Source organism: Apium graveolens, chromosome 9 (assembly GCF_009905375.1).
Source record: "Apium graveolens cultivar Ventura chromosome 9, ASM990537v1, whole genome shotgun sequence".
Taxonomy (NCBI): domain Eukaryota; kingdom Viridiplantae; phylum Streptophyta; class Magnoliopsida; order Apiales; family Apiaceae; genus Apium; species Apium graveolens.
Window position 1 is genome coordinate 141086999 of NC_133655.1, and position 9524 is coordinate 141096522.

Genomic DNA, 9524 nt, shown 5'->3' on the forward strand with positions numbered 1-9524 from the left:
TGTCAAAAACATTAAGTATAAATGCATGAGAATTAGACTAGATAACTACAACTTACAGTCCTTAAAGCTTTACCAATATTTAACTTCTGATAACAACTTCAGTCTGTACAAATATCAGAATTTAAGCAGTTGTAGATCTTGACTTGGCTTCATCTTCTGATCTCTCTGATGTCAGGAGTTGTTCTGAGATAGTTCTTCAACAAACATCTCTCAGCATATCTAAGTTCATCAATCATCCTCCTTTTAGCATCTTTAAACTCTGCAGTATCTTTACCAATTTGAAAGATTGTAGCCCTGAGATCATTAATCTTTGCTTTTCTTATATCCTGATCCAGTCTGATCAAATAAGCTTTATCAGACTCAAGATTGAATTCCACAGCCCTGTAACCTAGAAAGGTAGTGATAATTTGAGCAGTGTTGGGCTTCATTTCAACTATATCACCCTTGTGATCTCTGTACTTTGGAACATATGTGCTGTCAGACTTAACAGAATAAAGCCTTTTCTGTCTCTGAATCTGATCCTTCAAATAGTTTGCAGCAGTTCCTGTCAATCTGTCATCCACTTGAAGTAAGAATAGTACATGCTCCAATTCTTCAAAATACTTCAATGGAATGGCATTTTGCCTTATATGATAAATCCTACCATCTGTCATGAAGTACAACAAGATGTGTTCTTTCAAGTAGGTATGGTAAACCATTTGTACAGATTCCAGTTGATTCAATCTCTCAGGAGTTGCTCCAATACCTGGTTCACTCAAGGAAGTTGGATCATTGGTAGTGTTCTGTATTCTTCTTTCATCAGCACTTCCCAATCCAGTTTTATCTCTTGCTTCCTTTCCAGTAACTACTCTTGCTTCAAAACCACTTGCAGCAGTCTTCAAAGGTTGAGTCTGTTTTGCTTTAGTGAATCTTGGTAGGAGTGTCTTTGGTCTAACTTCTGATATCAAGTTAACTTGAGCTGTGTTAGAGGTTACTTGCTTCTTTGAAATATTAGAACTTACTTTATCTTGACTCTGAACAACTTGACCCATGTCAGAGGTTGTTTTAAGAACTTTTCTTGAAGTCAGAGCAAGATCATCCTTTTCATCAGTAATTTCTTCATCCTCAGGAGGCACATAAACCTTGATAGGTTCACCAACCTTTTCTTTACCCTTGGATCTTGGATCTATCTGCGGTTGTGATTTAGCCAATATTGCTTCAACAATTGTCCTTTCTTTTATCACAATGCCTTTGAGTTTTGGAAATGGCTTTTTACCAGAAGCTTCAGATTTAGATGTGACTTTCTCTGATTTAAGTCTGGCTTCTTCTTCCATTAAACTCTCCAAGTCCATTCCTGGATTTTCCTGAAGAAATAACTGTCTTGACATTTCCTCATCAAGATCTAAAAGTTCATCAGAACTTATCCTTTTACCAGTAGCAGAACTTATTCTTTTCCCAGTATCAGAACTTGTCTTATGACTTGTGATTTCAGCTTTTCTTGATGTGAAACCTCTACCTTGACTATGACCTCTACCCATTCCAGAGCGTCCTTGATCATCTTTTTCATTATCCTTCCCTTTTAGTGTCTTGTCAGTCTTGCATTTGGACTTAATTACTTTCTCCCCCTTTTTGGCATCAGCAGGAAGTAGAAGAGAGACAAGCAATTCCACTGAGGCTTGGATTTCAGTAAGTTGAGATTGCTGAGAAGCTTGATTTGTCAGAATATCATTAATCTGAGCTTGTTGTTTATCTTGAGTCTTCTCAATATAAGCAATCCTGTCAAAGGTAGGTTGGAAGAACTTTTTCTTATCAATCTTTTGAACTTGTTCCTGTTTGATAAATTCTTCCTGAATCTTGTGTAGCTCTGCATGAGTAGTTGAATGAAGACCTTGTAGATGTTTAGTACTCAATGCAGTAACTCTAAGCTGGGTTTTGAAATCATCAGAATTTAACATTTCATCAGCTTTAGTCACGTGCTCAGCAAGATGCTTTTCAGTGGGAACACAGGAAACTGAGTTCCATTCCTTAGTCCACTCCTGTCCTGCAGGAGTTTCACTCCAAGGCACTGGTGCTTCTCTGGTAACAAACTTCTTAACAAGTTCAGACTTAAGAATAGTTTGTTGAGAAGCATGTCCTGAAGGACCTGCTACATCAGCATCTGCATTTGGAGCAGCATCACCAGTATCTCCAGCATTTGCAGCATCAAAACTTACAGAATCAGTATCTTCGGATAAGACAACAGTGTGAGTAGCAATAGAGGCTTCAGCATCCTCTAATTGCTGATCTGGTTCTAAGTTCTGATCAACAGCCATATCCTGAGGCTCACCTAAATTTTGATCATCAGCATCTAGATGCAGAGAAGGTGTAGTAGATAACTCTGGAGTTTGAACAGCATCAGTAACAGGTGTTGTGGATGGAGTATATGATGTTGGAGCTTCTAATAGAATTACTGCAGGCACAACCAAGTTATGAACATCAATATCAGCACTTGTGCCTGGATCAACAGGAGATACAGATGGTGTGTTGGCCTTTTCAGAAACAGCTTCCTGAGATGGAGTTGATAGAGAAGAAGTGACTTTAGCAAATTCCTTTTCTTGTGAGATCAGAGATTCCTGATCCCCTTCCTTAGCTGCTTCTTCTTCATCATCTGAAACTGGCCTATTTGCCCTATGTTTCTTGTATCTCTTTGTAGATTTGGATTCCTTGGGAGTTTCAGGAACTGTCATTCTTCTAAGCCTCTTGAGAAGCCTAGATCCCCCAATTCCAGAATCCTTCTGAGAAGTCTCTTTCTCAGCTTCATAAATAACAGGTTCTGAAGAAGGAACCTGGTCCTCAGTATCAGATTCATCTCTCAAGGCAATCCTCCTTATCTTTTGAGGTGTTTGAGGAACAGTCTTTGTCCTCTTTGGCTTGGAAGATGAAGGCTTCACAGTAGGTACTGAGGTTGAGGGTTGAACTGTCTGTGAAATGGAGAGATAGGATTTGATATATTGCCTGAGGGTTGGTTGAGTAGAATGAGTAGTAGGTGCTGATGGTTGTTGTGATGTTTGGGTGGTTTTTGTTGGTTGGACATCAGAATAAACAGAGCTATAAGTATCAGGATCAGCATTTACTAAAATCTGTTTTACAGACTGAGGAATCTGTAAAGGTCTAACCACTGATTTCTTAGTGTCAGCATTTATCAGGTCATTAAAGTAACGTTTTGCAACCTTAAAAGGTGGAGTTGAGGAACTGACTAATTGAGGTTCATCAGTACAAAAAGTATATATAAGTTGACAGAATCTAGCAAAGTAAACAACATTCCTATCCTATGTCATCCTATCCCCAATAAAACCAATTATAGCAGTTGCAAAATCAAAATGAGTTTGGTTGATAATAGCATACCCGATGTGCTGACTCATTATAGGAAGAGCATCAAAATTTGAACACTTGTTCCCAAAAGCTTTAGTGATGCAGTCGAAGAAGAAGCTCCATTCTCTTCTGATATGAGCCCGTTTCAACTGCCCAAGCTTTGCCAAACTCTGTTCATATCCCAAACTGGCCATTAAATCCTGAAGAGCTGATTCCTCAGGAATTGAAAAGGTACATCCTTCTGGGAGATGTAGAGCCTTGCGTATTGTACCAGGAGTGACTGCATATGAAGAATCACCCACTTCGAAAACAATACTGGGAGTGCCATGTGTACCACCATTATCAAAGTGCCCAGTCCGCCAAAATGTCAGAACTTGTTGGTTCGAAAAGACTGAAGGTTGGGTCAATGCATACCCAATCTCACTATATGCAAGAAGATCTTGCACAAAATGCAATTCAGATGGAGCTTCAGCATGATCAAGAATTGCAGCATAGTTATTTGGAACAAACTTAGCTCCATCAATGATTAAATCCTTAGGTGCCATGTGAAAAATTGAGATTTAAGAGTGCCTGTTAGGTGTTTGAGAAAATGTCTGTATGAAAAACCAACGTTAGAAGAAGAAGGAGAGTAAAAACAAGTAGAGAGAAAAAGTATGAAGGGAAATAAAAGATTAAAAAAATCCTCTCTCTCTCTCTCTTACTTATACTTTGAAAAAAATGATACCGTTGGACACCTGTCAGACATGCAGTAATAGCGGATAGTTACTGGGCTCGAGAAAACAGTAATCATTACTTACCCACTTGCCGTTTTTCAAGGAGAAACCGTTCCACTTACCCCAGATATTCCATTAATCAAGGTGAAGCAGTTTTAATTCAAAATTGAAACCGTTCCCACTTATTTAATTATTTTTCACTGCAACATTAATATTCTGAAAATAAATCAAGTGAAAATGACCAAAATAAATCAGAGTAGTAAGTACTGATAAAGTAAAATCAGAACTTAAATTAAAATAGAATTTATATGGTCATCAGAATATGAATATTTATCAGGATTTATCAAGGCATTACAAAATATCTCAGAGATAAAATCTTGAAACAAAAACAAATTTCATTAATATATCAAGAGAATACATTCATGAAATTGAAAGTACATCAGAATTTATACAAGATTTCCCTAAACTGCTAAACCTAACATCAACAGCCTTAGTCCTAGCTCAAGAAATAGGGCAATGCTGATGATGAAGAAAAACAGGAAGAAGAAAATAAATCATTTCTTCTTCCTACTCTCGACAAACAGAATGGCGAGTCGAATGATTCGCTCTTGCTGGCGGAGAGCTTCCAGCCTTTCCTCCTCCAATCGCTCCAGATGGCGATGGTAATCCATATAGAAGAACAGGAGGTGGGTGAGTACCTCCTGTGGGATAGAGTCCCATATCTCATCAGGAATGGCAGTGACGTGCCATTCCTGCTGCTAGTCGGCACAGCTTAGCTCCATATTGAAGGTTTCGTAGTTCAAAAACATGTTGTATCTGACCATGGTGTTTTTGATAGAAAAAGTATGAAGGTAAGTTTGTGAGAAAAGATTTGATGGGAAGGCTGATGTGAAGTGGTTGCTTATATAGGCAGGAGAATGCCAAGAGACGCAAAGAAATTTAATATTGACAGGTAGAATTAATTCTACCTCGTCTCCCCAGACTTGGAAAAAGAAAAACATTCATTGGAAAGAGAAAACATGGTTTAATGCGCACAAGAAGCAAGTAAAAGTTGACTGTTCAAGTACGAAGATCACTAACCCTAACCATAGTGACTATTAATCTTCCACTTCACATATTTTAGTTTGAACCGAGACTGTTATTAAATTTTATCCACAGATAAGTCAAGTAAAGAATTAGACTGTAATATCAGAACTTAGACTTATATCAGAACTTAATAGTTATCAAAACATAATTTCTTAACTCGAAAAAGGAAGGCCTATCTTAGGAAGTTCTCACACAAATTCTGATTTATATTCTTCAGAACTTAATGATCAGAATATGTAAGCAGAACTTGTCCTCAGAATTTGTGCAATGAAATACAATGACTGTTCATCTAAAACAATATAGATCACCACAGTAATTTTCATCATTCATATGGAGTGATTAGTGTGTGCATTAAGCTAAATATCAGACAAAGAGTAAAGTCTGATTCACTTCAGTACATCTTAGAAATAAGGCATAACTAAAACTTTGCTAAAGAGCTGTCATTATCCTGAAACCTACTGATGAATGAGTTCATGCTTGAGTCCACCTCAACTATTTTGTGCTAATTTTATGCATCTTTTTAAATTCCATTTCACAGTGGCTTCTCAGTGTAAGTGAGTCACGACTGCTTATCAGAATTTATGCTATTATCAGAGTATTTCTCCAGTAATCATAGAGTGTGAAAAGTCACCAAGAAAATATTTTAGTTGCTTTTCTGATGTATATTACTTAATACCAGCAATGCACTTGGGTCGTCCCTTCCACATTTTTACTCTAGATCTCAAAGGAGTACCTGATTTTATTCTTTGATCCTTTTGCTTTTTCTTTTGATAAGTGAGGTTTATCAGCACTTAGTGCATTAAGCAGATTTACTAGTATCAGAACTTAACAGATGAGTAGCATTATTCTAATTTGTGACTTAGGAATAAGATAGACAAAGTAAACTCAACTAAGCTCAATTATCAGAATTTGCTCGTGTCAATAGATTTCCACATAAATAATTACTTTTTACATGGGATCCTTTGTTTATTGAAGACTACTAGATTAGCATCTAGCACAGTTATCCTCATAGGATTGAATAGTTACTTAAACAGACATATCACTTATCAGAGTTTAGAAACATATATCAGACATCAGTCAGTACTTAAACACATTTGTCAATTAAGCACAGAATACACAAAGAGATTAAATTCTGTAAATACTGATCATAAAGTCTGATATAACAGAATAAAACTAAGCAGATTTAGAGAAAGAACCTGAAACCATTCCAAGTTCATTTACCAATCTTGTAAAAGTGGCTTCACACAATGGTTTTGTGAAGATATCTGCTAGTTATTGATCTGTTGGAACAAAGTGCAATTCCACTGTACCTTCATCCACATGTTCCCTGATGAAGTGATACCTGATGCTGATGTACTTTGTCATAGAGTGTTGAACTGGATTACCTGTCATAGCAATAGCACTTTGATTATCACAGTAAATAGGGATTTTGAAATATGTTAACCCATAATCCAGTAACTGATTCTTCATCCAAAGAATCTGTGCACAACAGCTTCCTGCAGCAATATACTCTGCTTCTGCAGTTGATGTGGAAATTGACTTTTGTTTCTTGCTGAACCAAGAAACCAATCTGCCTCCAAGAAATTGGCAGCTTCCACTTGTGCTTTTCCTGTCAAGTTTGTAACCTGCAAAATCTGCATCTGAGTAACCTATTAGTTTAAAATCTGATTCTCTAGGATACCACAATCCCAGATCAGTTGTTCCTTTAAAATACTTGAAAATTCTTTTCACAGCTGTTAAGTGAGGTTCTCTTGGATCTGCTTGAAATCTTGCACAAAGACAGGTAGCATACATGATATCAGGTCTACTAGCAGTTAGATAGAGTAGAGAGCCAATCATACCTCTGTAATCAGTAACATCTACTGATTTACCAGTATCCTTATCCAGTTTTGTTGTAGTGGCCATGGGAATGGATGCACTTGAACAATCTTGCATTCCAAATTTCTTCAGCAAGTTTCTGGTGTACTTAGTTTGACAAATAAAAGTGCCTTCTTCATTCTGCTTGACTTGAAGGCCCAGAAAATAGCTAAGTTCCCCCATCATACTCATCTGATACCTTGACTGCATCAGTTTGGCAAACTTCTTGCACAGTCTGTCATTTGTAGACCCAAAAATGATATCATCAACATAAATCTGGACCAGAAGTAAGTCCTTTCCATGGTTGAGGTAGAACAATATTTTGTCTATTGTTCCTCTGTTGAATCCACTTGCCAGAAGAAATTGAGCTAAAGTCTCATACCATGCTCTAGGAGCTTGCTTAAGTCCATAAAGTGCTTTATCAAGCCTGTAGACATAATCTGGATGTTTGGAATCTACAAAGCCTGGAGGTTGTTCAACATATACTTCCTCCTCTAATTCTCCATTGAGAAAAGCACTTTTCACATCCATTTGAAAGACAGTAAACTTTTTGTGAGCAGCATAAGCCAAAAATATCCTTATGGCTTCTAACCTAGCAACTGGTGCAAATGTTTCATCATAATCAATTCCCTCATGTTGAGAATATCCTTTTGCAACCAGCCTTGCCTTATTCCTTGTAATTATGCCATCACTGTCAGTTTTGTTTCTGAATACCCACTTTGTACCAACAACAGATCTATTCTTTGGTCTTGGCACTAGCGTCCAGACTTTGTTTCTCTCAAATTCATTTAACTCTTCCTGCATTGCTTGCACCCAATCAGCATCGTGAAGAGCTTCTTCCACTTTCTTTGGCTCAGTCTGAGAGAGAAAAGAATTGTAAAGACATTCGTTTGAAGTACATGTTCTAGTTCTGACACCTGTATCAGGATTTCCAATTATCAAATCAGGTGTATGTGATTTTGTCCACTTCCTTGCAGATGGAAGGTTTTCTCTAGAACTGGATGCTCCCCCATGATCCATGTTGTCTTCATTTTTATTTTCTGATGCTCCCCCTGAAACTATGCTCTCTGAGTTGGATTCTTCAGAATTTAGATTTTCAGCACTATCAGAACTTGGCTTATCAGAACTTGACGAATCAAAACTTGAAGAGCCAGATGTATGTTTTGATGTTTCTTGAGATGTGGTAAGATCTTGAGTATGCTCCCCCTGCATAGGTGAATCTTCCTTTGGCGTAGTCACCACAGTTTCAATAACATCAGAGTTTAATCCATCAGAGTTTACAGTATCAGGACTTAGACTGTCAGGATTTTCAGTATCAGAATTTGAGTCTTCATTTTCAAATCTCAGCTGATCATGGTCAATAAAATCTTCAAGACCAGTAATCTTCTTGTCATCAAAAGAGACATTGATAGATTCCATGACCACTTTTGTTCTCAAATTATAGACTCTGAAGGCTTTTGTGGAAAGTGGATATCCAACAAAGATTCCTTTATCAGCTTTTAGATCAAACTTGGATAGCTGTTCAGGATGAGTCCTGAGAACAAAACACTTGCATCCAAATACATGAAAGTACTTCAGATTTGGCTTCTTTTTCTTCACCATCTCATATGATGTTTTTCCTTTCTTGTTAATGAGTGTTGCATTTTGAGTAAAACAAGCAGTCTGCACAGCTTCAGCCCAGAAATAGGTTGGAAGCTTTGCTTCTTCAAGCATTGTACGTGCAGCTTCAATGAGAGTTCTATTCTTCCTTTCAACAACTCCATTTTGCTGTGGAGTTCCAGGAGCAGAAAATTCCTGCTTAATTCCATGGTTTTTGCAGAACTCTTCCATTATCAAATTCTTGAACTCAGTGCCATTATCACTCCTTATTGTTTTCACAGAATCTTTGACCAATTTATCCAGATGTTTGACATGATCAATCAAGATAGATGCAGTTTCACTTTTTGTGTGCAAGAAATACACCCATGTGTATCTGGTGAACTCATCCACTATGACCAACACATATTTCTTCTTTGCAATAGACATGACATTCACTGGACCAAATAGATCAACATGTAATAGATGATAAGGCTCAAGAATTGATGATTCAATCTTGCTCTTGAATGAAGATTTTCTTTGTTTGGCCTTCTGACAAGAATCACAAAGGCCATCAGGAGCAAATACTGACTTTGGCAGTCCTCTCACAAGATCTTTCTTGACCAGCTCATTTATATTGTTGAAATTTAAATGAGAGAGTTTCTTGTGCCAATTCCAGCTTTCTTCAATTGATGCTCTACTCATCAGACAGATTGCAAAACCATCAGTACTTGTTGAAAGCTTAGCTTCATAAATGTTACCACGCCTGTATCCTTTTAGAACAACTTTGCCTTTGGATTTACTCACAACTTCACAGTGTTCTTCAAAGAAATCAACATGATAACCTCTGTCACATATTTGACTTATACTCAGCAGATTGTGTTTAAGTCCTGAGAGCAGAGCTACTTCTTTAATGATGACATTCCCAAGATTGATATTGCCATATCCCAATATTTTTCCAAT